Source organism: Dermacentor andersoni, chromosome 5 (assembly GCF_023375885.2).
Source record: "Dermacentor andersoni chromosome 5, qqDerAnde1_hic_scaffold, whole genome shotgun sequence".
Classification (NCBI taxonomy): Eukaryota; Metazoa; Arthropoda; class Arachnida; order Ixodida; family Ixodidae; genus Dermacentor; species Dermacentor andersoni.
Genome location: NC_092818.1, coordinates 202,507,520 through 202,535,309, shown reverse-complemented (window position 1 = coordinate 202,535,309; position 27,790 = coordinate 202,507,520). Strand labels below are relative to the sequence as shown.

The 27,790-nt window shown below is 45.6% G+C and overlaps 1 long non-coding RNA gene across 2 annotated transcripts in view; it reads right to left on the bottom strand.

Annotated features, from left to right (window-relative positions):
• Positions 1–25,029, bottom strand: part of LOC140218652 (uncharacterized) — a 119,172-nt gene extending 94,143 nt beyond the window's left edge. Inside the window, exons 1-2 of one of the 2 annotated variants that reach the window (XR_011894875.1) lie at positions 21,873–25,029; positions 18,619–18,822 (exon numbers count right to left, since the gene is read on the bottom strand). This is a non-coding gene — a long non-coding RNA (uncharacterized lncRNA). The other variant, XR_011894876.1, reaches the window with a different exon arrangement.
• Positions 25,030–27,790: the final 2,761 nt, after the last annotated feature.

Genomic DNA, 27,790 nt, shown 5'->3' with positions numbered 1-27,790 from the left:
TGGCTGACAGCGGTGAGAAGGACTTTGCGACATGGTGCTGTGTCTGCGGTGAGTGCTTGGTTCTTGCTTTGACTCTCTAGGCTTCATTTTGTGGTTCTATTTAGAACAGAAGGGAAGCTAGATTGTTGAGTGTTAGCTAGGTTGTGTTTTCCTAGCTAGATTTAGCGAGCAGGATCAAGGCAGTAACGCAGCAATCATGGAGTTATGGAGACTGCTGAGAGACGAATTGTTGATTGTTGGTGAGGAACTGGGCCTAGATGTACGCGAAGAAATTCTAAAAGCCGAATTATTGGAGCTAATTTCCGAACAGGCCAGTCAGCAAGAAATTGAAATGGGATTGGAACTTCTAAAGAAAAGAGAGAAACGGGAAAGAGAGAGAGAAGAACGGGACAGAGAAGAACAGGACAGAGAGAGAGAGGAACGCGATAAATATCGCGAGTTAAGAAAAATGTAACTTGAACTTGAAAGAAAACGTTTGGAGTTGTCTCAAGGAAGTGAAGGGGCTCTGGGACAATCAAGTGAGGCAGAATCATACCGCATGGACAGGCTATTAAAGCCATTTGAGGTCGGGACCGACATAGGCTTGTTCCTAAGCAATCTTGAAAGGACTTGCGAGAAGATGAACTTCGGCCCGAGTACATGGTCACAGTGGTTGCTGCCTATGTTGCCGTGTGAGGCGGCGGAAGTAATCGCCAGACTGAGTGCACAGGATGCATATGATTATGCAAAAGTTAAGGCTAGTCTCCTGAAGAAATACCGCCTTTCAGCCGAAGCTTTTCGGCAAAGGTTTAGAAGCACAGGCAAGAAAGATAGCGAGGGGTATCCGGAGTTTGCATACGGCTTAAAGGCCAACCTACTCGAGTGGCTGGAAAGCGCGGAAGCGTACGATAGCAGAGACATAATCATTGAATGCATGTGTCTAGAGCAGTTTTACAAAAGCATTCCCCAAGCGGTGAAACTGTGGGTGCAAGACAGAGGGAATGTAAACACTGTGGAAAGGGCGGCTGAATTAGCCGAAGAGTACGCAACGCGTAGAAAGTTAAACGCCGAGGACGGAAACTTGGACGGTCGAAATGGACCGCGGAAACCCTTTCCGTTCAGAAAGGGTTCGCAGACTAGGCGATCGGAGCCTGTAGACATGGCGGAAAAGCCCGCAGAAAAGAGCGAGGAGAAACTTAACGGAGAAACCGCACAAAAAGAACTGAAAAGAAAATTCGAATCTTTTGGACCAATTTGCTGTTACAAATGCCACAAACTGGGACATATAGCTGTAAACTGCGGGAAGCCTAGCGTAGTTTTTTCCTACATAGAGGAAAAAGACGAGACTATGGAACTTTTAAGCCCATATCTTCACAAGCTGCAAGTTAATGGCAAATCATGCCGAGTGCTAAGAGACAAAGCCGCCACGATGGACATTGTCCATCCGTCTTACTTGACGGTAGATGAATTCACCAGAGAAGTAGCAAGGATCAAACAGGTTGTAGAAGAACACGGCGTGTGTCGGCCCATAGCCAAAGTCAAAATCAGTGGACCATTCGAGGAGCTAGAGACTTAGGCAGCAGTTCCCAAATTTTAGTCACTACAGTAAGTTACATCTTTTCGAATCGTTCAAATCAGTTACTGCGTGAAAAAGGGCTTAAACTGCGAGAGGGCGTAGTACAGGCATGCACGCGAGGCCAAGCTCGTAAAATCGCGTCGCTTTCGGCCAAAAATGCACAAGCTGCTCCAGCGAAAGAAGCAAAGGAGATAACTGCAATAACCGAATCCGAGCTAAGCTCGAGTGATGAAAAAACAGTTGGGGAAAGCCTGTCACCTGACCAGCTCAATGAGAGCGTATCGCTAGGGTGTCAAAGTTCACCCCTGCAGGAAGAGCAAGCTGACGCACTCACAAGTGAGCCAGGAATGTTATTATCACCGGCCTCAAAGAACTTTGATCAGCTCTTACGTGTGGACAGAGAGTCACTGGCAGCGGAGCAAAAGAATAATGACAGCTTAGCTAAATTACATCATCATCATCATCATCATCATCATCATCAGCCTGGTTATGCCCACTGCAGGGCAAAGGCCTCTCCCATACTTCTCCAACTACCCCGGTCATGTACTAATTGTGGCCATGTTGTCCCTGCAAACTTCTTAATCTCATCCGCCCACCTAACTTTCTGCCGCCCTCTGCTACGCTTTCATTCCCTTGGAATCCATTCTGTAACTCTCAATGACCAGCGGTTATCTTCCCTCCTCATTACGTGTCCTGCCCATGCCCATTTCTTTTTCTTGATTTCAACTAAGATATCATTAACTCGCGTTTGCTCCCTCACCCAATCTGCTCTTTTCTTATCCCTTAACGTTACACCTATCATTCTTCTTTACATAGCTCGTTGCGTCGTCCTCAATTTAAACAGAACCCTTTTCGTAAGCCTCCAGGTTTCTGCCCCGTACGTGAGTACTGGTAAGACACAGCTGTTAATAACTTTTCTCTTGAGGGATAATGGCAACCTGCTGTTCATGATCTGAGAATGCCTGCCAAACGCACCTCAGCCCATTCTTATTCTTCTGATTATTTCAGTCTCATGATCCGGATCCGCAGTCACTACCTGTCCTAAGTAGATGTATTCCCTTACCACTTCCAGTGCCTCACTACCTATTGTAAACTGCTGTTCCCTTCCGAGAATGTTAAACATTACTTTAGTTTTCTGCAGATTAATTTTTAGACCCACCCTTCGGCTTTGCCTCTCCAGGTCAGCGAACATGCATTGCAGTTGGTCCCCTGAGTTACTAAGCAAGGCAATATCTTCAGCGAATCGCAAGTTACTAAGGTATTCTCCATTAACTCTTATCCCCAATTCTTCCCAATCCAGATCTCTGAATACCTCCTGTAAACACGCTCTGAATAGCATCGGAGAGATCGTATCTCCCTGCCTGACGCCTTTCTTTATTGGGATTTTGTTGCTTTCTTTATGGAGGACTACGGTGGCTGTGGAGCCGCTATAGATATCTTTCAGTATTTTTACATACGGCTCGTCTGCACCCTGATTCCGCAATGCCTCCATGACGGCTGAGGTTTCGACTGAATCAAACGCTTTCTCGTAATCAATGAAAGCTATATATAAAGGTCGGTTATATTCCGCACATTTTTCTATCACCTGATTGATAGTGTGAATATGGTCTATTGTTGAGTAGCCTTTACGGAATCCTGCCTGGTCCTTTGGTTGACGGAAGTCTAAGGTGTTCCTGATTCTATTTGCAATTACCTTAGTAAATACTTTGTAGGCAACGGACAGTAAACTGATCGGTCTATAATTATTCAACTCCTTGGCGTCCCCTTTCTTATGGATTAGGATTATGTTAGCGTTTTTCCAAGATTCCCGTACGCTCGAAGTCATGAGCCATTGCGTATACAGGGTGGCCAGTTTCTCTAGAACAATCTGCCCACCATCCTTCAACAAATCTGCTGTTACCTGATCCTCCCCAGCTGCCTTCCCCCTTTGCATAGCTCCCAAGGCTTTCTTTACTTCTTCCAGTGTTACCTGTGGGATTTCGAATTCCTCTAGACTATTATTTCTTCCATTATCGTCGTGGGTGCCACTGGTACTGTATAAATCTCTATAGAACTCATCAGCCACTTGAACTATCTCATCCGTATTAGTAATGATATTACCGGCTTTGTCTCTTAATGCATACATCTGATTCTTGCCAATTCCTAGCTTCTTCTTCACTGCTTTTAGGCTTCCTCCGTTCCTGAAAGCATGTTCAATTCTATCCATATTATACTTCCTTATGTCATCTATCTTACGCTTCTTGATTAACTTCGAAAGTTCTGCCAGTTCTCTTCTAGCTGTAGGGTTAGAGGCTTTCATACATTGGCGTTTCTTGATCAGATCTTTCGTCTCCTGCGATAGCTTACTGGTTTCCTGTTTAACGGCGTTACCACCTACTTCTATTGCGTACTGCTTAATGATGCCCACAAGATTGTCGTTCATTGCTTCAACACTAAGGTCCTCTTCCTGAGTCAAAGCCGAATACCTGTTCTGTGGCTTGATGTGGAATTCGTCTATTTTCCCTCTTACCGCTAACTCATTGATCGGCTTCTTATGTACCAGTTGCTTCCGTTCCCTCCTCAGGTCTAGGCTAATTCGAGTTCTTACCACCCTATGGTCACTGCAGCGCATCTTGCTGAGCACGTCCACATCTTGTATGATGCCAGGGTTAGCGCAGAGTATGAGGTCTATTTCATTTCTAGTCTCGCCGTTCGGGCTCCTCCACGTCCACTTTCGGCTATCCCGCTTGCGGAAGAAGGTATTCATTATCCGCATATTATTCTGTTCTGCAAAGTCTACTAATACTTCTCCCCTGCTATTCCTAGTGCCTATGCCATATTCCCCCACTGCCTTGTCTCCAGCCTGCTTCTTGCCTACCTTGGCATTGAAGTCGCCCATTAGTACAGTGTATTTTGTTTTGACTTTACCCATCGCCGATTCGAGGTCTTCATAGAAGCTTTCAACTTCTTGGTCATCATGACTGGATGTAGGGGCGTAGACCTGTACAACCTTCATTTTGTACCTCTTATTAAGTTTCACAACAAGACCTGCCACCCTCTCGTTAATGCTATAGAATTCATGTATGTTACCAGCTATGTTCTTATTAATCAGGAATCCGACTCCTAGTTCTCGTCTCTCCGCTAAGCCCCGGTAGCACAGGACGTGCCCGCTTTTTAGCACTGTATATGCTTATTTTGGCTTCCTAACTTCACTGAGCCCTATTATATCCCATTTACTGCTCTCGGATTCCTCCAATAGCACTGCTAGACTCGCCTCACTAGATAACGTTCTAGCGTTAAACGTTGCCAGGTTCATATTCCAATGGCGGCCTGTCCCACACCACACCACACACCACACAATTACACCACACAGTTAAAGAAGGAATTGCTAGGCGCAACGTGACGATACATGAGAGAGGAGGATTGTTATATCGACACTACAGAGATCGAAAGGGTAGGATTTTAGATCAGTGAGTCGTACCTACTAAGTACAGGGAGGAACTTTTGAGTTTCTGTCATGGAAATGAGTGGTCCGCCCACCTAGGCATAAACAAATCAAAGGAAAGATTGCTTATGGAATACTACTGGCCTGGTTGTTTCAATGACGTAGAAAACTCTGTAAGATCATGCGACGCCTGCCAGCGCTCGGGTAAACCAGGAGAGACAGGGAAGGGTCCACTAAAGGTAGTGTCCTTAATAACGGTACCTTTCAGACGACTTGTGATAGACACGGTAGGGCTTCTACCACAAACAAATTCGGGTTACAGGTACTTGTTTACCATGCTGTGTCCGGCTACAAAGTTTCCAGAAGCAATCCCTCTGAAACAGCTTAGTTCCACCGAAGTAGTAGACGTGCTTTTGACAGTGTTTGCACGAGTTGGGTTTCCAGCCGAAATTCAGGCGGATGAAGGATCAGTATTCACCAGCGCACTGACTTCCACATTCTTACAAAAGTGCGGGGTAAAGTTAATACACAGTTCCGTCTATCACCCTCAGTCAAACAGTGTAGAGAGGTGGCATTCGGTGCTTAAGCGAGTTATTCGTGCGCTCTGTATGAGCATAAGGAGGACTGGAAGAACTGTCTGCCGGCAACTTTGTTTGCTTTGCGAACGGTTCCACATGAAGCGACAGGGTTCCCGCCAGCAGAACTAGTGTATGGGAGGATACTCCGTTCACCACTGAGAATGTTAAGAGAGATGTGGGAAGAAAGAGGAGAGAGTCCAACAGTGGTTGAATGCGTGCTAAATTTGCTGGAACGGCTAAGCGCAACCCGAGAACTAGTCGGAAAGAACATGGGAGTAGCTCAAAAGAACGTCAAATTCTATTACGACAAGAATGCGAGGCTGCGTACGTTTAACGCCGGAGAACAAGTAATGATCCTCAAACCTTCAAGAAAGAACAAGCTTGAAGTTCACTAGGACGGGCCCGTTATAGTGTTGCACAAACTTTCAGATACTAACTATGCTCTGAAAATGCCCGGTCGCAGGAAGGAGGTGAGGATATATCAGTGCAATTTGATGAAGCCGTATATAGAGCGGAGGGGAGTCGTTAACTATACCATCAAAGAGCAGGATGCCACTAGTACCAAGTTTAAGGAGTATAGGGCGACCTCCAACTCTGAAATCGGCCTAGAAGAAGCAGTAAAACATTCGGTAAGCTCGCACGCTCTAAGACCCGAGCAGCTAGATGAGCTAAAAGAGGTGTTAGGGGAATATCTCGACAGATTCAGCGATCGGCTGGGTAGAACCAAACTAATAACGCATTAAATAGAGCTGACATCAACCGAACCCGTAAGATCAAAGCCTTACAGGGTGTCTCCAAGACAGAGAGAGATTATGGAGGCAGAGATACAGCGCATGCTAGAGTTGGGAGTTATTGAGCCTACTGAGAGTGACTACACGTCACCGCTAATACTGGTAGAAACCCCTAACAAGGACCCTCGTCCGTGTGTTGACTACAGAAAGTTAAATGCCATCACTAGGGATCAGCTGTACCCGATACCCAACATTGAAGAACGAATTGAAAGAGTTAGCGCTGATAAATACATTTCCACTATAGATCTCGTGCTGGGGTACTGGCAAGTTCCCCCTCCAGAAAGTGCCAGCCGCTATGCCGCATTCATCTCACCTGTAGGCACTTTTCGCCCTCTCGCACTCAGCTTCGGGATGAAGAACGCCCCGTTTAGCTTCTCTAAGTTAATGGATATTGTCCTAAAAGACTTGCAGGAGTTCGCCTTGCCCTATCTTGATGATGTAGCAATTTTTTTCGGAAAGCTGGGAACAACACGTATCGCACCTCAAACAGGTGTTCTCACGGTTGAGGGAAGCCGGCTTAACGATGAAACCGGAAAAGTGTAGGTTTGGTTGTTCACAGGTTACATATCTGGGCCATGTTGTCGGCCAAGGCATGAGACGGCCGGCCGAGCTGAAAATAGCTACGATTGGAGAATTTTCTCAGCCGCGCACGAAAACAGACCTTCGTTCATATTTGGGACTTGTGGGGTACTATCAACGGTACATTCCGAATTACTCGCAAATGACAAGTCCATTAACGGACGCCCTCCGAAAGAGAGCACCGAGTAGCGTACACTGAGATAAGAACAAAGAGAACGCTTTCTAAAGTTTGAAAACGCTATTAGTTTCTCGTCCTGTGCTTCGCGCGCCAGACTACACAAAGGAATTCATAGGTCAATGCGACGCAAGCGACAGAGGTATGGGCGTGATACGTAGTCAGGTCGACAACGATAACGAGGAGCATCCTATCCTCTGTGCCAGCCGTAAACTAAATGTAAGAGAGGAAGCCTACAGCGCTTCAGAGAAGGAATGCGCTTGTTTAGTTTGGGCCGCCCAGAAGTTGTCGTGTTACTTGTAAGGAGCGAAGTTCATCTTGGAGACCAACCACTGTCCTCTGACGTGGCTCAATCAAATGTCACACAAAAATAGCCGCTTGCTACGATGGAGCCTCGCTCTCCAAGAGTACAACTTCTCTGTTAGATATAAAAAGGGAGAGTTGCATAGCAATGCGGATGGCTTAAGCAGGCTAATTTGAATTCTGCGTTTCAGGGTCCCGCCAAAATTTTAGGGTTACTAGTGTTAATTTTGTTAAGCCAAGAAGATCCCCTCTCACTTAGCACGATTCCCTCCATGATTTCTGAATTTGTCAGCACGAAATTGCTTCAAAAATTGGCATAGCGAAATGCAGCATTTTTTCTTTCTGCACTTATGTTTTCTTTGAAGCCTAGCGGGTGTAATGTGAGAGCAAAGGTACGTTATCTCGGCGCAGAGCCGTGTTGTGGGGTTCGTTTTCCAGTTGCCTGTCCTTGTTGGATCTTTTGGGGCGGTGACATCATTACACAAGTAGTCGCTGCGAGCCAAGGCATCACCCCCTAGCCACCAGCCGTTCTCTTCCTGCCCAGCGGTTGACAGCGCTGGACAGTCGAGAGTTTCCGGGCCATGGAGGCGCTGTTAAGAACGGCCAGCTGCAGTGCAAGTTTTGCCGGCCATTTGCGACAGTGGAGGCAACTTTCCTGGAGCGTCGCCGGAAACCTCTAGCCACGGCATGACTAAGTCGACTGTGTGTGAACAACAATACTTGCGTCCTCGAACCTCCGTCGCTGGAGCCGAGTTTGACGAAGTCGCCATTGTGACGAAACGGGCTCGGCGGACCAACTATTGTTACTGAGCCCGCGGGAACGTCTACTGAGACCCCTTCCCACGCGCCGACCAAGACGCCAGACAATGGGCGGCCGGCGGGCGCGCTGCAGCTCGGGGAATAAATGCCCCTACGGTGCCGGGTCGTCTCCCCTACGCTGCCTCGTTTCCCATACGGTGCCTCGTCGTCTCCCCTACGGTGCCTCGTCAACTCGCCTACGGTGCTTGGACGGCTGTTTCTGTCACCTGGGTATCCGGGGAGGACCGAGTGTCTATAAACCGCTGTTGTGCGGCTGCTCAGGACACTCTCTCTCAAGCAGTCATGTTAGACTGATGTACTTTCTCAAGCAGTCATGTTAGACTGATATAAATATTGTAAATAAACCGATATTCCTCGTTCTCGATGAGAAGCAGTCCTTCCCTTCATAAACGTCCTCAGCGTGGATAAGTTGGACGGCGGAATGGGCCAGCTACCTTCTAATTCATGCCCGACTCCAATCTTGACAACGGATCTCGAGCGATGGGATTGAACCTCCAATCATAAAAGGATGTCTGCTTCCGTTTCCTCATTAAAGTGCGCGAGGACCGGGTGGACCGGGTGGTGGACCGAGTCGCCGTCGTAGCTCATTGAATGCATCTTCTTGTTCACTTAGCCAGACGAAAAGCACATCTTCTTTCGTTAATCGCGTTAACGGCTCGGCAATCTCCGAAAAATTTTTGACGAACCGCCTGTCGTAGGCACAAAGTCCTAGGAATCGCCTAATGACCTTTTTATCGGTTGGTCTAGGAAACTTATCCACTGCTGCGGTTTTCTCAGGGTCAGGACGGATGTCTTCGGAGGTAATCACATGGCCGAGGAAAAGGAGCTCATGGAAGCCGAGGTGACATTTTTGTGCCTTTATCGTCAGCCCCGCTGAACTAATAGCGTTGAGCTCAGTCCTTAGTCGTTCCACATGCTGAACAAAGGTGGTAGAAAAAATCACGATATATATATATATATATATCAGCTCTCTACCTAAAGCTGCATTAGAGACGCAGAAGTTGCAAATGCGAATCTACCACAATGCGAGCTACAGGCTTCCTTTTGCAAAAGCACCTCTTCGGAAAAATTTCGCGGCAAACAGCGGAACACTAAACGATGCCAATACCAAAGTGTGGGACAGTTGAAGACAACACTTGGAGTTGTGAGAAGCCGCCAAGTTAGGGTGGCGGTGGAGCGCAGCCCCCAAACACGCTAACACAAACAACTCTGCGGTCCCTGCAGTGCATGTGACAGGATCTTGAATGTCCACACCGAACCACGAGGCAGAGGTAAGCTAGAAAGAGCACAAATGCGCTAAAGTGACAAAAAAATATGGTAGAGGGGTAGGTGAATTCCCGCAGCTGATGCTAGTAGCCCTCGAGAGAAAGGCAGAGTACTCTCTATTGTACCCGTATATCTGGAGCTGAAGCACATGTTTAAGCCCCATGTGCCCTTCGCGAAAGAGACAAGAGACAGCCCTTGGAAAAGCCGGCGCAACTGCTCCAGAACTGGATGGCCGCCACTTCAGATAAGAGCTTCCAGTATGTGTGTGACGGCAATGTTGCGGGGATGTTCTTTGGTTAGGTGCCATCTGCCGTGACTAGTGCAGAATTCGCTTCATCTGCCTATTTGTGAAAGCTGAAACGTACGCTTTATTTTCACTGAACCTAAAATACTCCTATTTGTAAACTCTGGTTTTATTAAGCAACTTACAACACATGGTACCAACTCCAGGTGGCTCAGCAATGAGTTCATCTTTTAGGCTTTTCCCAAAGAGCAGTACAACACCTCACCCCAAGAATTCCTATCTCGCCTGTGTACGTTGAACTGGGGAGGCACCAACTCATTATCAGAAACAACATCGTGAAACTGTGATTCGGTGAGCGCAATGACGTCAGGCTAATTGTGAATTGAAGAGATTGAAGTTCGTTGTGCATGAAGCTCCTACTATTTACGTACAAGATTTTCGGGCAAAAAGAAGGTTCTACAGATTATTTATTTGCATTTCAGACACAACATTACCAGTCGCGGCCCCATTACAGGTGCACAAAGTTAACTAGCTGACATAGCTTAGCATACACAAGTTTCATACCTGATAATCACATTCTCTGTTATCACTGGTGCACGCCCGCAATCATTTTTTTTATGCCGCGTTGTTATTGTGAGTAGTTTTCTGTCACATACCTACCAGTATGTATGCGACATATCTACCACATACATGCCGCAGGTCTTTAGAATTGAGAGTTTTTCCGTAAAATGTAAAATCAAGCAACTGAGTTACACCATTGTTCTATTTGAACATTTCAATCCAATCCTATAAATCTTTCAAGATAACTTATAGTGAGCTTAAGCTTGTCCTGAAAAAAAGCTTTTAGAGACGTTCTTACACAGATATGCCAAACATTCATCTCCTGTCTCATGAAAGCCACGAATAATAATATTGTTTCTTTCTATACGATTTTCAAGATCGGCAACTTTAAGTGCAAATAAAGCTGGAACATATTATTTCTCTTCCTTACTTGAGATTCAACAGATGTCACTTGCTCAACAGTATCAACATTATACAGGGTCTGTCCTGAAAGTAATATCAGTAAGGTGATTAAAAATCTTTTATCGAATTTATCGCTACAATTAAGTGTTTAAGTAACTTCAAACTGCTCGCCTTTTGCGTTGATACATCGGCTCCACAGAGACATCCAGCTCTCTAGTGCTTTGTGGTAGTCCTCTTCCGGAATGGCCTTTAATGCCGCCGTGCAAGCTGCTTTGATCCCGTCGACTGTCCCAAAATGCTTGCCCTTCAGGGGTGTTTTGAGGCGTGGAAACATAAAAAAAGTAGGTGGGAGCCATATCCGAGCTTTACAAGGGATGGGGGATCGTTGGCACCCCTGCTTTGACCAGGTAGTTGGTGACGATGAAGGCACTGTGGGCCGGCGCATTATCGTGGTGCAACTTCCAGTTGTCTGCGATGTCCGGCCGGATGCGTTGAACCCTGCGTTTCAGTCTTTCAAGGACTACCACATAAAATTTGGAGTTCGCAGTTGTTCCAGGTTCTACAAACTCCTGACAAACATGCAGTCCATGAATGTCAAAAAAAAAACGATGAGCATGATCTTGATCTTTGATTTGCTCATCCTGGCTTTCCTCTGGCGAGGGGACCAGTGTGTGTGCCACTCAGATGATTGCCTTTTAGTCTTGGGATCATATTCAAATACTCAAGACTCGTCACCTGTAATGACACTGTCAAAAAATGTTCGATCACGTTTGCACATGTCGAAGTTTTCTTGGCACGTTTCAACGCGGCGTGACTTTTGGTTGCCAGAGAGCACTTTTGGAACCATTTTTGCGCACACCTTCCGCACGCCGATATCGTTTGTAACGATTTCATGAACTTGCATTTTCGGAATGTTTAACATGTCGGTCATTAAACGAACACTTAATCGTCGGTCTGAGTTCAACAGTTCCCTCACTCGCGTCACATTGTCAGCCGTGGTGTTCGTGGACGGCCGTCCGGCGCGGTCCTCGTCGTCGACCTCTTCCCGGCCTTCCAAAAAGGCCCTGTGCCACCAAAAAAATTGCCAATCTGACAGGACATTTTCTTTGTAAGCAGTCTTGATGCATAGTAACAGTTTCTGCAGCGGTCTTGCCAAGTTTCACGCAATACTTGATCGCAAATCTTTGTTCTAATGAGCGCTGCATTTTTACTTGCACAAGAATAAAAAAACAACTCTCACGGACAGGCCCGTCCTATACTCTCCGGTGCTCGGAGCACACTGAGCGACAGAGCGCTGTTTAGCTGGGTTCCGCCACTACCAGCTTCAACCCGTTAGACCACGCTCCGACATACAGTCGCGTCGGAATAAATTCACTGACATTACTTTCAGGGCAGACCATATATATATATATATATATATATATATATATATATATATATATATATATATATATATATATATATGATTTATTACAAATAGCGCGAAGAGCCTTCTTTCGGAGTGTGTATATATATATATATATATATATATATATATATGTACAGCCCGTTGATATTTGTTTCAGAAGTGCTAGCCCAGACAAGACAACCATAATTTAAATGGCTGAGAAAAAGTGAATTAGATATTAAGCATTTAATAGAGTGAGGAGATAGTTCAAGGAATAAAAAATTCCAGTGATTTGTGAAAGCTTACAAGCAAGAAAACCTATATGGCTATGCCAGGTCATAGTATGATAAAAAAATACACCTAGCGATTTTACTGAATGTACAAGTTCAATTTTAGAATTATGCATTAGCAAATCTTTCTCTAGAGTAATTTTCGTGTTCTTAGCGCGAAATAACACCACCTTAGTTTTTTGCGAATTTATAGTCAAACCGCTGTCAAATGACCATGTGTATAGTTTATTCAAAACTGTATTAGCTCTTGTAATCAATTCGGCAGAGCGGTTAGATGAAAAGAATAACGTGGTGAGATCAGCATAGATTACGTAACACGTATCAACAACAACATTTACTAAATCGTTAATAAAGATATTAAGAAGAAGGGCCCTAAAATACTTCCCTGGAGTACACCTACCTTGACCGACCGAACTTCAGATTTAAAGCTATTTACTTGTACAAACTGCTGTCTATGACCAAGATACGACGTAATCAAGACAAGTCCAATGCCGCATATACCATAGTGGTTTAACTTACTAAGCAAGACGTCATGATTTATAGAATCGAAGGCTTTTGAAAAGTCGACAAGTTCTCCCAATGTTAGCAAACGTTCCTCAAAATTATTTAGAAGTAGTTCTTTCTGTTCAAGCAAAGCTAGCTGTGTTGACATATTTTTCCGGGAAACGTACTGATGCTTAATTATCAAGTTGTGCATGTCCAGAAAGTCTTGTATTCTGCAACAAATAATTTTTTCTGAACACTTCGAGAAGATAGGGAGAATAGACACGGGTCTATAATTAGATAACGCAATTGGCCCCCTTTCTTGAACAGTGCAACTACTTTTATTTTACCATCTGCATTTTATACGGGAACACGCTGGTAGAAAGGCAGATATTATAAATATGCGATTATGTCTATTACAAGCCTCACAGGTTTGATTTTATCGCTATCAGCATCGCAGGAGTTGCTATTATTTAGTGCGGAGAACAGTAAAATTACTTCTGAAGTGTTTGTAGAACGCAAAAGAATTGAATGCGCACAGTTCGTTGTAATGAAACGGCATGCGTTGTCATTCACATTGCATTTAGGTAGATTAGTGACATAATTATTAAAACAGTCGGCCAACTTCGCATCAGGTATATTTTTATTTATTTATTTATTTATTTTTTATTTCCAATACTGTTAGCCCTTGCGGGCTGTTACAGGGGTGGGGGAAAAGAATTTTCCACAAACACGTAACACCAGTTCCGCAATAAACAAACAATGCATTCAGCAAACACATAACAGTTTACGCTCAAATGATTCAGTTGTGTGCGTTTCAATAAACACATCTGCGTCAAGTTTGTTCCGATCGACTATAGTTTTCACAAGACAGGAAAATTCGAAGGCATCAACGCGCGGCACATAGGGCATTACAGCATGAGGGTGACCTGCACGTGGGGACACTCGTCCAGGGGGACGCGAGTATAGTCTGGAGTCCAAATTGAATTTATTGTTATACAGTTGGTACAAGAATTTCAACCTGGCTATTTTTCTGCGCGTTGCGAGTTCGGGCAAACCTGCACGAGATAATAACGCAGTTACAGACTGCATCCTTTGATAAGCATTAAAGATAAACCGTGCGGCTAGTCTTTGAATTCGTTGCAGTTTATTTATCAAGCCCACTTGGTGCGGATCCCAGACGATACATGCGTATTCCAGTGTGGGCCGTACAACTGTTTTGTACGCCTTGAGCTTTACCTCGGGTGTAGCATCTTTCAACTTTCGCCTTAACAGACCGAGTTTGCGTTGAGCAGAACCACAAATGTTTTCAATGTGTGCGTTCCAATTCAAATTGTGCGTCATTGTGACGCCAAGATACTTAAGCTTAGTAACATGTTGAAGTGGGCTATTATTTATTCTGTAAGAAAAAAGCAACGGGGTTTTCTTGTTAGATACAGTCATGTAATCTGATTTATCGAAATTAATTTTCGTGTCCCACGTAACACACCAGTCATAAATTCTTTGCAAGCATTCGTTCAACAACACTTGATGCTGGACATTCTTAACGCGACAATAAATAAGGCAATCATCCGCAAATAGACGCAGTTCAATGTTAGGATGCAAGTCATTAGCAATGTCCATTACATATAACAGAAACAAAATTGGTCCTAAAACGTAACCCTGTGGCACACCAGGTAAAACAGGTAAGGAGGACGATCTTTCGCCTGCTATTTGAACATATTGCTTTCTATTTGTAAGGTACGCATGGATCCATTTCACAATTTGCGTATTAACACGAAGTTTATACAATTTCTCAATAAGTTGTGTGACACACCCGGTCAAAAGCTTTCGAAAAATCAATTGCTATAACATCAATTTGTTCGTTGTTAATTGCGACGCCGAAAGCATGAGACACCTCAAAAAGCTGAGTCACTGTTGACAGACGCTGGCGAAAGCCATGCTGCTTACTGTAGAATAAGTTGTTATTTTCTATATATTCAACCAGATGTTTCGATATTATGTGTTCGAACATTTTACACGCAGAGCATGTAATGGAAATTGGCCGATAGTTTTCCGCCAATAACTTATTGCCCGCTTTAAAAATAGGTATGATGCGTGCAAGGAGCCAATCTTCTGGCACACCTCCGATACGAAATGACATTGCAAAAATTCTAGACAAAAAATGTGATATCCAATCACAGTAACGCCTTAAAATCTCATTGGGTACCTCATCGGGGCCACAAGATTTTTTGGTATCCAGTTTTAACAACAATGCTAGAATGCCTTCTCGAGAAAGTACAATATCATTTCTGTCTTTACACAGCAACAAACCATCGCTCGCATTTATGGGGTGCCTATTACTGCCAGGTGTAAATACAGAGTTAAACATACTGTTAAAAGCCTGTGCGATCAAAGCTGTTTTATCGCAGACATTTCCGTCTACCTTAATTTCATTAATGTTGCACGTAGAACCAGATAAGTAATTCCAGAATTTTTGAGGCGAGTTTTGCAAATAATCCACCAGGGTTGTTGAAAAAAATGCCGCCTTCGCGTCTTTCCATTATTTTCCAACTTGCGTACTGAGACTGGCTATTTCTGCACATCACCTTGGCATCCTTTTACGTGCACGATTCAGTCGCCGCTTCAAATGAATAATGTTTCTAGTTACACATGGACTGGGTTTTCCTATGCGCTTGTTTTTCTTGGGCACATATTTTTCTAAACAGGCGCGAACAACCGAAACAATGTATCTCTAAACTCTATTTATGTCATTATCAACCGGCATATTATCAAGAGCACGTTCTAAGTAGTCGATAACCGACGTGTCGTCAGCCCGATTATAATTATACACATATACAGAGGAATTTTTTCTAATTGCGTGTTTCCTATACTTAAAATTGCTACTACTGTTTTATGATCTGATATGCCTTCCTCAATGTCGACACTACAATAAAATTATCAGTTAGTCTAAAATAACAAATCCAGCGTAGATTGATTTTGCCCCTGTGTCCTGGTCGGCTCATGAACTACCTGAATAAAGTTATGCTTAAGCATAATCTCGAACATTATATCAGCGCTAGGCTTTTCCACTGGCCCCGTAATTCTCGCATCCCAATCGACACCTGGTAAATTAAAATCCCCTGTTAAAATAATTCTACTTCTGGCATTCGTTATGTTATTTAAATGCTGGTCAAGCGCATAGAAAAATTCAACGGGGCTTCCGGGGGCTCTATAGATAACGCCAATTAGCAAAATGGTATTGCCAAGAAATAGTTTGCACCACACACTTTCATGCCCGTTTATGGATGGCACAGTTTCATATCTGAGTGGTTTCTTCACTAGAAGAGCCACGCCACCGCCTCGTGTTGCTCTATCATTGCGGATTACATTGTAAGTGCTTGGAAATACCTCATTGTAAGGTCGCTCTGATTGTTCGTGTTCTTAAGTGTCACGAATCGGCCACGTGCTGTGTGTATAGAGAGGGGGTTCACTCCCCCCCCCCCCCCCCATGTCAGCGGGGCAACCGTTTCTGTATTATGTGGGGTCACGGACCGCGCGGTGGTGAGTGACGCGTCGCGGCAGGCGCCAGGAGGGCGAGTGCCGATTCCGGGAGGTCGGTATTGTGCGCAGGGTGTTGGCAGTCCGCCGACGGTCACACGAGCCGCACCGACCTGCCTTGAAAGGGACCGCTGTACACGGTATCGTGGGCCTGGCGCCCGAGTGCCTGACTAATTGGAGGCGCCGCCGAGGTTAAGAAGGGCTTAGCAACCTTGACCCCGTGCCGCATATACGGAGCAGGGATCTATTCTTCTACGCGTCCGGAATGCAATAGCCAGCCTTGTTGTTGGGTGCGACTGCCTGTGTGGTGTCGAAGGCCAGCTTACAGTGCACGCTGTAGGGGTGCGGTGTACACGTGAAGAGTGCATTCGGACGGCGGCGTCTTGTAAACGCGCACTCGGAGAACTTTGTCTTGTAGACAATAAGTTTGAAGGACAAGGAGGGCCATCCGTCTCCCACACGGCCAAACTTTGAGTACAGCGGCACTACGTGGTGTCGATGCCCCTGCTTCCGAGACATTTGCGGCCTAGACGCCGTTGGGATTTGAGGCGGTCTAGCGATAACTTGTTCGGGCCTGGCGTGTTTTGCTGAGCCCGTCACTAACTACGTAGAAACGAGAGGGCAACGGAGTTTTGCGGAAGAAGGAAAAGAGCTTTGTTTTTCAATATGTTTATTTTTAAGAGTAAGCCCATCCCTGAGGGTTGTGGCTTAACAAACGGTTGACTCTGATTGGCAACTGAACCTGTGGGACGGGCCAACGGCCCTACCGCCTTTTTTTCTTTGTATATTTGGGCTATAAAAATCGGGACGACATGCTGTCCCTCAGACTTGGCTGAAATCAGGATTGCTGATAGATCAGTGAGGCTCCGTACTATGTACGTTAAAACGAGTCTGGGCTCTAACAGTCATTGAGACCGTCGAAGAGTGAGACTGCGTTTCTCAATTGTTCAAGTTTGTAATGTATTTGTTTTACCTGCCATGTATATAGAAAAGTTCAACTATAAATATTTCTTGTACATCTGACCTCATCGCTTCCTGCCTGCGTTTGATCAACAACTGCCGATCATCGTCCGAGAAGCTTCAAGTTCCAACGGTGAAGCGAGGACAGAGAACGAACGAAACATTACTCTCATCGTCCTTCACGCCACTGTGCAACCACGTTTCTGTTATGGCAATGAGCTCTGCGTCGTGAAGCAATGAGAAGTATTCAAGCTGTTCTACCTATTCAAGCTGACATTTTTTCCGGAGCTTTTTTTTTTCGTCAATATTATATTTCGTTTTTTTTTTTTGTATGTACCTTTCCCCTCCTGCCTGGGCCTTCTAAGGCCTGCAGTATTTCTAAATAAATAAATAAATATTCACTATGCTCCGCGCATTAATGTTCAGTAACCTTATTTCAGGATGCCTTGCGCGTCCGTCAACTTTTTCGGTGGCAGGTGGTCGTTCATTGCGCAGTCTCATGCGCACATTCGGCTCGAAGTCCCATGTGTAAGCAATGCTATTGACGAAAAGCTTATCGTGAACAAGACCGACCTTCGCGCCATCGCGCTTATCAGTCTGAGCCGATTTCCAAAGTAGTCTTCTTTTTGCGACTGTTTCCGGCGAATAGGCGTCAGAAACACTAATTTTCGTTCCTTTGAGTTTCTTGCAGTTCTTAAAGATTGCCACCTTTTCATTGTAATCTTACAATTTTAGGATAACAGGTCTATTGCGTGATGGTTTCTTTTGACCAAGCCTGTGTATTCTTTCAACTGACGAAATCGTGACGCCAAGTTTGTCGGAAAAAATATTTTTTTACAACTTGCTGCTCGATGTCTTCACGCGTGTCGTTTTCAGTCTCGGGAACACCAAATACAATAACAGTATGCCGTCGTGCCCGGTCTTCTAAATCAGTTAGTCGCTGTTGTTGATACTTTACTGTTCGTTTAACGTATTCCATCGTTATTTCTAGAATTTCCACCCGAGCACATTGGCTCGTAATTTTAACTAGGCTCTCTTCCAAACTAGCAAGCCTGTTGTCCATATGAATTTGCTTATCCAAAATTTGTTTCAGCATTTCTTCCACAGTTGGGCTAGGGTTTGTTTCTACGTCCCCGGAAAGCAAGAGCTTTAGATCTAACCAACACATGCTCAAAACTTCAAAACACTTCACAGGGAGCGGCAGCACCAATAGACATAGGAAATTTGACCGTAGTCTTGATACATGAGAGTAATAACCAACATGTCAAACAAGCCATGCGTGGTTTTGCGCCATTGCCGCTGCCGTGCGGCCGCCCCCACTGAAGGTAGCCGAGTGCAGTGTTGGCTTTATATGCCCGCTCTCCGTTGCCGATGTCACTGCTGCTTCACGAGCCAATTGGCTCATCCAGGTGACGTCCACCGTTGCTGAACTGGGCTCCGCACTGCTGACGATAAGCGGCAGAATCTGTAAAACAAGCCATGCGTGGTTATGCGCCATTGCCGCTGCCGTGCTGCCGCCCCCACTGATGTCCGCTTCATGATTCTGATATCCGCTCCATCAGAAATTATACGCAACCCTGCCCCTGAATTGGGCACTCTATTCAGCCAAGACTTAAGCCAATGTCATATCTTATTGCTATCATAGCTGCATGATACGAAGGATTGCTTATAAAATGAGGTTTTGCGAAATCCATTGCGAAATTATTGAAACACTCTTAAATCATCAGGATCCCGAGATGTGAGGAATTTATTGAATAACCTTGCCATTTCTTCCATCTTTTTAGATATTTTTTTCATTTTTCATTTCATTTCATTTCTTTTAATTTCTACTCTTGCCATACAAATCATCAAACACTGACTGAACCCATAACCAGAGGCTAGTGTGGGGTTCAGAAACAAAAATACACGATGGCAATGACACAGAACTTATGTAAAATAGAAAGCCCAACATCACGGCGAAAGACCAAAGTACAGCATACAATGAGGAGAAAATAAAATAATATGCATTTTACAGCAGAATGAATAAAGATCTGTAATGAACAACACTGTACAACAAACACAAACCGCGAACGACTGTCACATAGATCAAATAAGGCCCAAAAAGTATGTTCTTAATGCTTTATTTGTTTCGTGGGACTGTTTTATTTCTGGGGGTAAAGCATTCCAAACCTTGGCTCCTGAAAACTGCACCAATCTTTCACTGTAGATGTTATTATTCGGTGGCAGATTAAAGTTACTATGTGTGAGGTTTCTCGCGAGTCGAGAAGGAGAGCGAAACAGGGAGGCATTGAAAGGTTGGTAATATTTTACTATGTTGTTTACACACACCGCTATCTTTAAAGACCGCAAAAGAATTGAATAGTTACCCAGGGCTTACGTATCTTTGATGGAGCGGATACTTTAGGACAGGAAGGAAAATGTTTATCATAACAAGAGATGAACGCTTCCAGAAAAGCACCGTAAGCGCGATCAGCACCTGTAGCAGCAATAACACTGTCCCAGACTACGTGACGTAAGTCATCGCGAAAACGCACTAGCCGTTCTTCAGTTATAATTTGCGAGAAGCAAACTCGTTCTGTGGATCTTTTATCTTTCCGTTTGACAGTGAGGAACACCGGCGTGTGATCACTCAAGCTGTATGAAATAGTACTACATTTAACACTGTTTGATCCGTAGTTAGTAATAAACAAGTCAAGGCGTGTGGGCGTAGCGCAGGCAATTCTGGTAGGAGTATTGATAACATTGGAACACCCATCCGTTTTTAAAAGCAATTCAAGATCATGTGTGATATTGTAGTCAACCACAATGTTTATATTGAAATCGCCACCACAAATCAGTTGATACTGTAATTCAACAATGTATTTTAACAATTTCTCGAAAAAGAGACAAAACCCTTGGAGATAGCCTCGCGATGGTCCGTAGACAACAGAATGAAGAGTGCGCGCACGTAACACAGGCAATACCTCGTAGTCGTCGTTAGCACCAGAAAATTCTTGAACACAGTTGACATCAAATGAATCGCACACAATTAGGCTAACCCCGCCACCACGCAAATTCATTCTTGATGGTGTAAAGCACTCGTACTTTGGCAGACACCAGGGGACCTTACAATCACTGTACCACGTTTCAGAAAGCATTATGAAATGAGCACGAAAGTTTAGGCTGCTGAAAAAAATGCCAAGTTAATCCTTTTTATTTTTCCCCAACTGGCAGTTGATACGTATGCAATTAATCGATGCACCGTCTTGTGAGCTCACATTATCATGAAGATCCGGCGAAAACATTTTGTTCGACTGTGCCAACATCATCATTTTAACTACAACTTACTTTCGTTCCTAAGCTCAAAAAGCAATCTTATCCAAATCTGCAGGCGACTTTATTAAGTGTGCGCGATCGCCCTCACTCTTTCTTATAAACACTTTTCTAGCGTGTGCCATGCAAAACGGAAATTATTTACACGCGCCCATTCTTTCGCAGCTTTTAGGAACATTCGATATTGCGCAGTCAGGTTTCCCGTAATAAACATTCCATGCTGAGCAACTGACAAAACCCTCTTTTTGTTCAGCCATTGTTCCCTTGTTGAATGGTTCGAAAAGCGTATGATAATGCCGGGAAGCCTGTCGCCTCTGGTCTAAGCCGGTGAATCGAGGTAACAGTTTGTTCAGTCAAAGGGGCAAGTTGCAGTTTTGATGCAATGACATACATTTTATCTATAAGACACTCGTTGTTGTCTTGTTTAACACCGGGAACCTCAATATTTAGTTTTCTGCTGTGGTACTCAAGTTCATTTACTGAGGAGCGCACCGAAAGCAATTCTGCGCTCATGTTTTGCTCCTCTAGTTTACAAACGTTGTTCTTGAGCGCCTTTAGTTCATTGTCATGCTTCGCAAAGCTCTCAAGAATTTCGTCATACTTGATTGATAACAGACTCACCGATTCCTCAATATCGTTTACCGTTTGCTTGAGGGGCAGTAATTTATCAAGTTTCCTGCTCATCTCGACCAGCATCGTGGCTATTTTGCCATCAGTTTCCTTCCGCTCAGACGAGCTCTGTCCTGCTTTGCCCCTACGACATGACCAGCATCGCTAAGACTTCCCCTTTAGATCGGTACGTGCTCTCAGAAACTCCGGAGCATGCAGTTCCAGTATGATAATAGGCTGAACACTCAGAGCATTCCATAAATTGGTCATCGTCCTTAAAGGCAGTGACACTTGCCACACTCCGAGTCACTTGAATGACCCATGACGACGGATAGCAATCAGTGATTATATAAATACAAGAAATTAAGGCACAAGTTTTAATCACCGAGAGTGTTCAATGGCAGCAGCAGCAACAACAACAAGAAAAGTACGACCGAACGTGTACACAATTAACAGAAAAAGACCATGTGTAAGAAGCACAAACCTGTAAAAGGTTGCAGAACCACGCTAGATGGCCTTATGTATTCCGCTGCCGCTGCTGCCAAATGATCAGGAAACCACAGCGCAACGCATTAAGTAGCAGTAAAAAGAGACCTTTCTGGACGTGTCTGCAGGATGCACGTGATTCACGGTGAAGGATAAGCCAGGCGCCAGGTAGATGAAACAGTCTTTAGGCACGAAGAGTAGCAGATTATCGTGCGCATGCTCCTTCCATCCAAGTGGTCCGGCAACCCTGTCTTCAGATCGAAAAGATGCCCCCAAGCCGGTAGGCGTGCAGCAGAGAAAAAAAAATGGCAGTGGCTAGCTCGGCTATGCCAGGATATACGTAGCGAAAGCTAAGGCATAGCATGGTTAGCCTCTACTGGGGTTGCGGCGCACGCGAGCTCTCCTTTTCAATCCTCCGACATGTTATCAGGCATGCGACGCAGCTGGCGAAGCGAGCGGAGCCGAGCGCAACGACGAGGAACGCGGTGTGACGAGGAACGTGATGTAGGAACGCGGTGTGACGTCATGTGCCTCCTCGTAACGCGGCCACGGCGAAATCGCAAGTGCGCGGCCACTAAAGCTTTCGTGTTAAAATCTTTAGAAGGTTGCAGAGCCACGTTAGATGGCCGTCTGTATTCCGCTGCCGCTGCTGCCAAATGCACGTATGTGCCGCTTTTCAATGAACGCATGTAACGCCAACGCTTAAGCGAGATGCGCCGTGAACGCACTAGGTATGTGTCGCTTTTCAATGAACGCCTTTAACGCGAACGCTTTAGCGAGCTGCGCCATCAACGCATGCATAACCACTCCTTTTGTTTTGTTTTTTCTGTTGTTTCTTACAGCATTTTTTTCCCAATTGTACATAAATATTCAATATGAAATAACTCTCGTTTCAATGTTACCAACCACTCTGTATTTCCATCTCGTTTAGTGTTTATTTTATGCGCTGAATGTCTTGTGCTCTCGAATGGGAGCAAGGGCACAGACTCCTTGTCAGGCAACCACTTGCCTTTGTTCTGCACCCTAGGCAACTGTACCACACGTTGTCTGAATAAACTATTTGACAATTAAAGGTATGTGCCAATTTTCAATGAATGCCTTTAACCCCAACGCTTTAGCGAATTGCGCCATGAATGCACTAGGTATGAGCCAATTTTCAATGAACCTCTTGCTAGCTTGGATGACTGACTATGTGCCACCAAGTCTGCGGCGAGCCAGTGAACCATTCTCAGCGTTCGCAGGCAACGGCGCGCAACACTTGTCTCAGAGGCCACGCACGCATTTCGCGGCAGTGCCGCTAGATGGCGCAGCATGTCCAGAAGAATTGGTGGGGCCGCAACATTCATATTGGGACGGATTACCAAAGAAGTTGTTTCGGCTGCATGCATGGGCTGAATAGGTGAGCTGCACACATTATGAAGTCATTTTTTTTTTCATACGGCACCACATTACGCCGACACAAGCGCCACCACGGTCTCCGCATCTCCCATGCATCTGTCGCAACCGTTGCTGCAGCCGCACCGGCACCTTAAACGCCACAGAAGCGCAGGCCACATGCGCAGGCGCCATCGCCACATTCTTTCTCCCTCCCGCTACCCATCTCCATTCCTGCATCGCTGTCGCCAATCTTTCCCCCTCTCCCCTACCCGTCTCCATTGCTGCAGAGCCGTCACCACACGCTTTCCCGGGGTACCTGCCTTGGCGATGCATGAGGATGATGCATACGGGGGCTCGGCGTGAAGAGCTTCGCTGCAAAGAAGCGCTAGGAGCCCGGTTTCTACATGGCGCGTTTTTCAGGTGCCATCCATATCGAAAGCTACGTGCAGGCTTCGCGATGGCGGCGCTAGACGGCGCCATGTGTTCCTAGGAAAGCGCGAAAGAGGAGCACCTCATGCATACCTCGTTTTGACGGGGGCAGTACCTTGTGTCGCTAGATAGATTCAATGCTAACGCATTATCGTCGGCAGTCATCCTGAGATCTTTTAAAGGAACTTCAGTTTGGCCTAGTTGGTGTCTACTGCATATCATACTGAGCGCAAGTACCGCTTTCCCCGTCTTTATTTGCGGTCAATATGATATGCATTCTGAGAGGTGTTCTGCCGCATTTTTTTTTTTTTTTTTTTGCATGGTGCTGCCTGATGTTCCACCACATGCTGCTTGCCCATCGCATGACTGACCGGCCCGTAGTTTGGTCCTTCACATGTATCCACCTTTACTATTTCTCACCCACGCAGTCTGCGACCTGACGCAGCCAACACAGAAATGAAAATGCAGTCACATAACACCGCGGGCTCACAAACAAAAAAAAGCAATCTGGTCCACGTCGCGGAACCACTTTTAGAAAGTCACGTAGACCCATTTCTTTGCCACATCGTGCCGAACCGCTGTTATTGCCGCCAAAGGAAGCGCCATTTGAAGGCCAGGATCGAAATGTTTATTGCCGTAATTGTACAACCGTATAGAACCGCTCAATCCCCTGCCCCCTCCTACGTAACCCTCCCAAATAGCCTGAAGGGGGTGCTCCTGACGTTCTCGCCGGTCGGCATCGTTTCCTTTTTTTTTTTTTTTCAAGATTGAACATCAACTGAATTTCTTAAGAAGGAGCATTTGAGCGCCGTGGATGAAGCACTAGGAGAAATATCTCGCGCTTGTACGAACTGCTGTCCGTAGAAAACACCCACTTTAAAAGAGAACGAAAACCATGAAAGCTGTTTCCCACGACAGTCACTGAATATTTGACGTCTACTCAATAGCTAAGTGCATGCTCGGCGTATTCCCGTAATAAACGCTTCATAAATGCTTTATTCCATACGCATAGCACGCAGTATCGATTATCTACCTTGGCCGATTCACATAAAGAGAGCGCGGAGTGTTAGATATAGACACGACTGTTACTGGGGCACGCCTGCGTAACGCAGCTGTTTGTATTTATTTTTAAGCGCTCTCAAGTGTAGCCGTAACATCTGCTTATTATCATGGTGCAGTGAACAAGCAGAAAGAGCATCAGTAGAGTCAAGTGGAAAGTGAGTGAACATTATATCACCATCCAGAGGGCCAATTTTTGACCAGGAGGATGAGCGGCACATATGTAGAGCCCATGTCCCCAACCATACAGAAACCTTATTTAGATGAACTTGACTCCAGTGAGTCAAGTTAAAGTGAAGCTGACCCACTTCGACACGAGCACGCTTACATCTATCGTGCCAAGCGTGTTGGGCCAGTAAGCGTATCCCTTCAAGCAGGTTGACCGAACTCGTTTGGTCGCTCACTTGGCCCGACTCGCTGTATATATTTTCTCTATTTCGCCTGATTCCATAATTAAGCAAAATACAAAAAAAATAGTCTGACTTGCTCCAAGTTACAGCAAACAACATTACCTTGTGAACTTAAACTGCGCTGGGGTCGAGACACGGAGATAGAAGAAGACAGGACGAACGCGGACTAAGAACTGGTTTATTGAAACCACACAATGCTGCCTCTTCGAACCATGCGCATGCCCAAGCCCGATCATAACCGTGTGATCATGGAAGACACCCTCGCCAAGCCCCTATCTACACCAAAAAATCAAGCTCTTTTTTGAAAAGATACACTGACGGTTCGCTGACGCACCTATCTGGGCCGTGTCTTGCTAATAAGGAAGCTTCCCACATTTCACGTGCCCTTTGGTCCTTTGCTTGCCCTACCACCTTCGTTTTCTCAAAAATGGGCTTGCACTTCTTCACACAGCGAGGCAGTGTTCCGTGGTCACGCGGTTACGATCGGGCTTGGACTTGCGCATGGTTCGAAGAGGCGGCATTGTGTGGTTTCAATAAATCAATTGTTAGTCTGCGTTCATCCTGTATTCTTCTACCTCGATGTCTCGTCCATAGCCCGCATTAAAGGGACCCTGAAACGATTTTGGCGATTTTCTACAAACGTACTGAGTCGTTAGAGTAGGTCCTTCTGATCATTAATTGACACATCTAAGTGCTCTGCGTAAAGCGTGTAATTTATTATAAGGTTTTAAAAATGCACATCGCTGTCGATCGCAGCGCACTGCTCGGCGGAATTTTAAGCCGCCCCTACCCATATGATGCAAATAACCCATATGACGTCACGTGGGCGAGCTATCTGATTGGCTGACCAGGGTGCGTGATCGATAATTTTTCCAACTTTATGGTAAACAAATGATCTTCGTAATAGTTTGAATGTTAGTTAATTTGTTTTTATAAAGAGAAAGTAGCAGAAAGAGAATGCACAAGAACAATTTTTCAGTACACTTAAGCACTTCCGGCACACAGCAAGTGTCGTCTGCTTGTGTTACAACGTACTCCATTTTGACGAGAGCTCCGCGGTCAGAGCACTATGATTCGACTTTGTTGCCTTGTGGACTGCAAACGTAGTGACTGGCAATATGTCAAGCTGCGACATCGTGTCCCTCTGCAGGGTAGCGTTCGAGCGAACTGGCTGCTGCGCATCGGACTGCCGCTATCCGATCGGCGCCAGGATTTGCGCGTTTGTGGCCGTCACTTTACACCGGAAGATTACTAACGCACTAGCGTTTCGCGAGTCCCGTATTAGGGCAAACGTAAGCGCAAGGGGACAGGGTCTGGCCGCTTGACTGTGCCGTAACGGGATGAACGGGATGAGCCGAGATGAGCAGAAGGGAAATGTGAATGGTCTGCACGGTGCAGCCACCTAGTGGCATAGAGCTCAACCATACACAGTAGCAGCAACGAAGCGTATTCTTTTTTGCTGCTGGTGCGTATTTTTCGCAGGAGTGTAATCATCAACACATTGTTTTTATAAATGTTTAAAATGTTTTACACTTGGTTAGAGCAATATTAGCGCTGTGTTTGGCTGGTTAAGCGCTGCGCCAACAAGTGTCTGGACCGTGCAGACCGATCAGGCCGCTCACGTACGTCTGCGCCAAAGTTCCTTCATCAGCTTGAGTTTATGCCTCCAGTCATTTGCCGATATGACCAGCTTGCCTGTGGCTAACGGAATACCAGACACGTTCGGCGCTACGACAGAATGCTCGCAACGCACGCTGCTTCGATAGCTCTCGCTTGGGGTCGACAGCCAAGCGGCTAGCGGAGAGGTTTCGCGCGGGCGGGGGCGGGCTTCAAAACAACCGGAAGTGGACGATGTGACGTCGCATCGTGACGCAGGACCAGTGAAGGCGGAGCTTAGCCCCGCTCGCTCGGCGAACGAGTTGAGGAGGAAAAGCATGGTGGGGAGGAGGGTAACTTCTAATCGCTTGTAGCTCCATTAATACGTAACGCTTCACTTAAATTGTGGTGCGAATGTTCTACTTAAGCTGTACCCTACGCGTCTACAAAATTTGTCCGAACCGTTTCAGGGGCCCTTTAAGTAAAAAAAATACGGCTTAGCAACTCTTCTCCCAACGCACTCTTCTTGAGTTCATTTCCTCTACGTGGGGCTCTGTTCTATGCTCTCTTCCCTTCTAAAAACAGTGCACCTTGTGCACAAGCCACCACGCCACTACGACGTGTAGAGCAAGACTTCTTGGATATCGCCTAAGGAAGGGTGTGCGCCCGCCAGGTGTGATGTGGAATTGCCCGAGAATACTTCTTTGCACTTTTTAAACATAAGGCTGTTCTTTGATAAGGACCACCTGTGTTGGTCATACTCGCCTCGTTTCAATAAGGCACTTCTGTCGTTCGATTCATGCCAACCAAAGCTGGTCAAGAGGGGCATTGCGGTGTCATGCTTGAGGTCATATCTTGCCAAGCCATGTCAACATAAGATCCAAGCTAGTTTCTCCTCACAGGTGAAACTTCTCCGTAATGCAGGTTTTCCGGAGGCCCTACCCCAGGCCATAGCTGAGTCGCTATTGAAGGCCATATGCCACCACACCACAGACACTGGGGTTGAGTTAGGAGAAAAGAGAGAGGGGCGAATGTTTGAGGTAATGCCATATGTCCATAATGTTTCGCATGGGATGAAGAGGGTGGCCGGAATCCCAAGAGGGATAGATGTGGCATAAAACACAGACGCACGTATGTACCATGTAGAACAGAGGT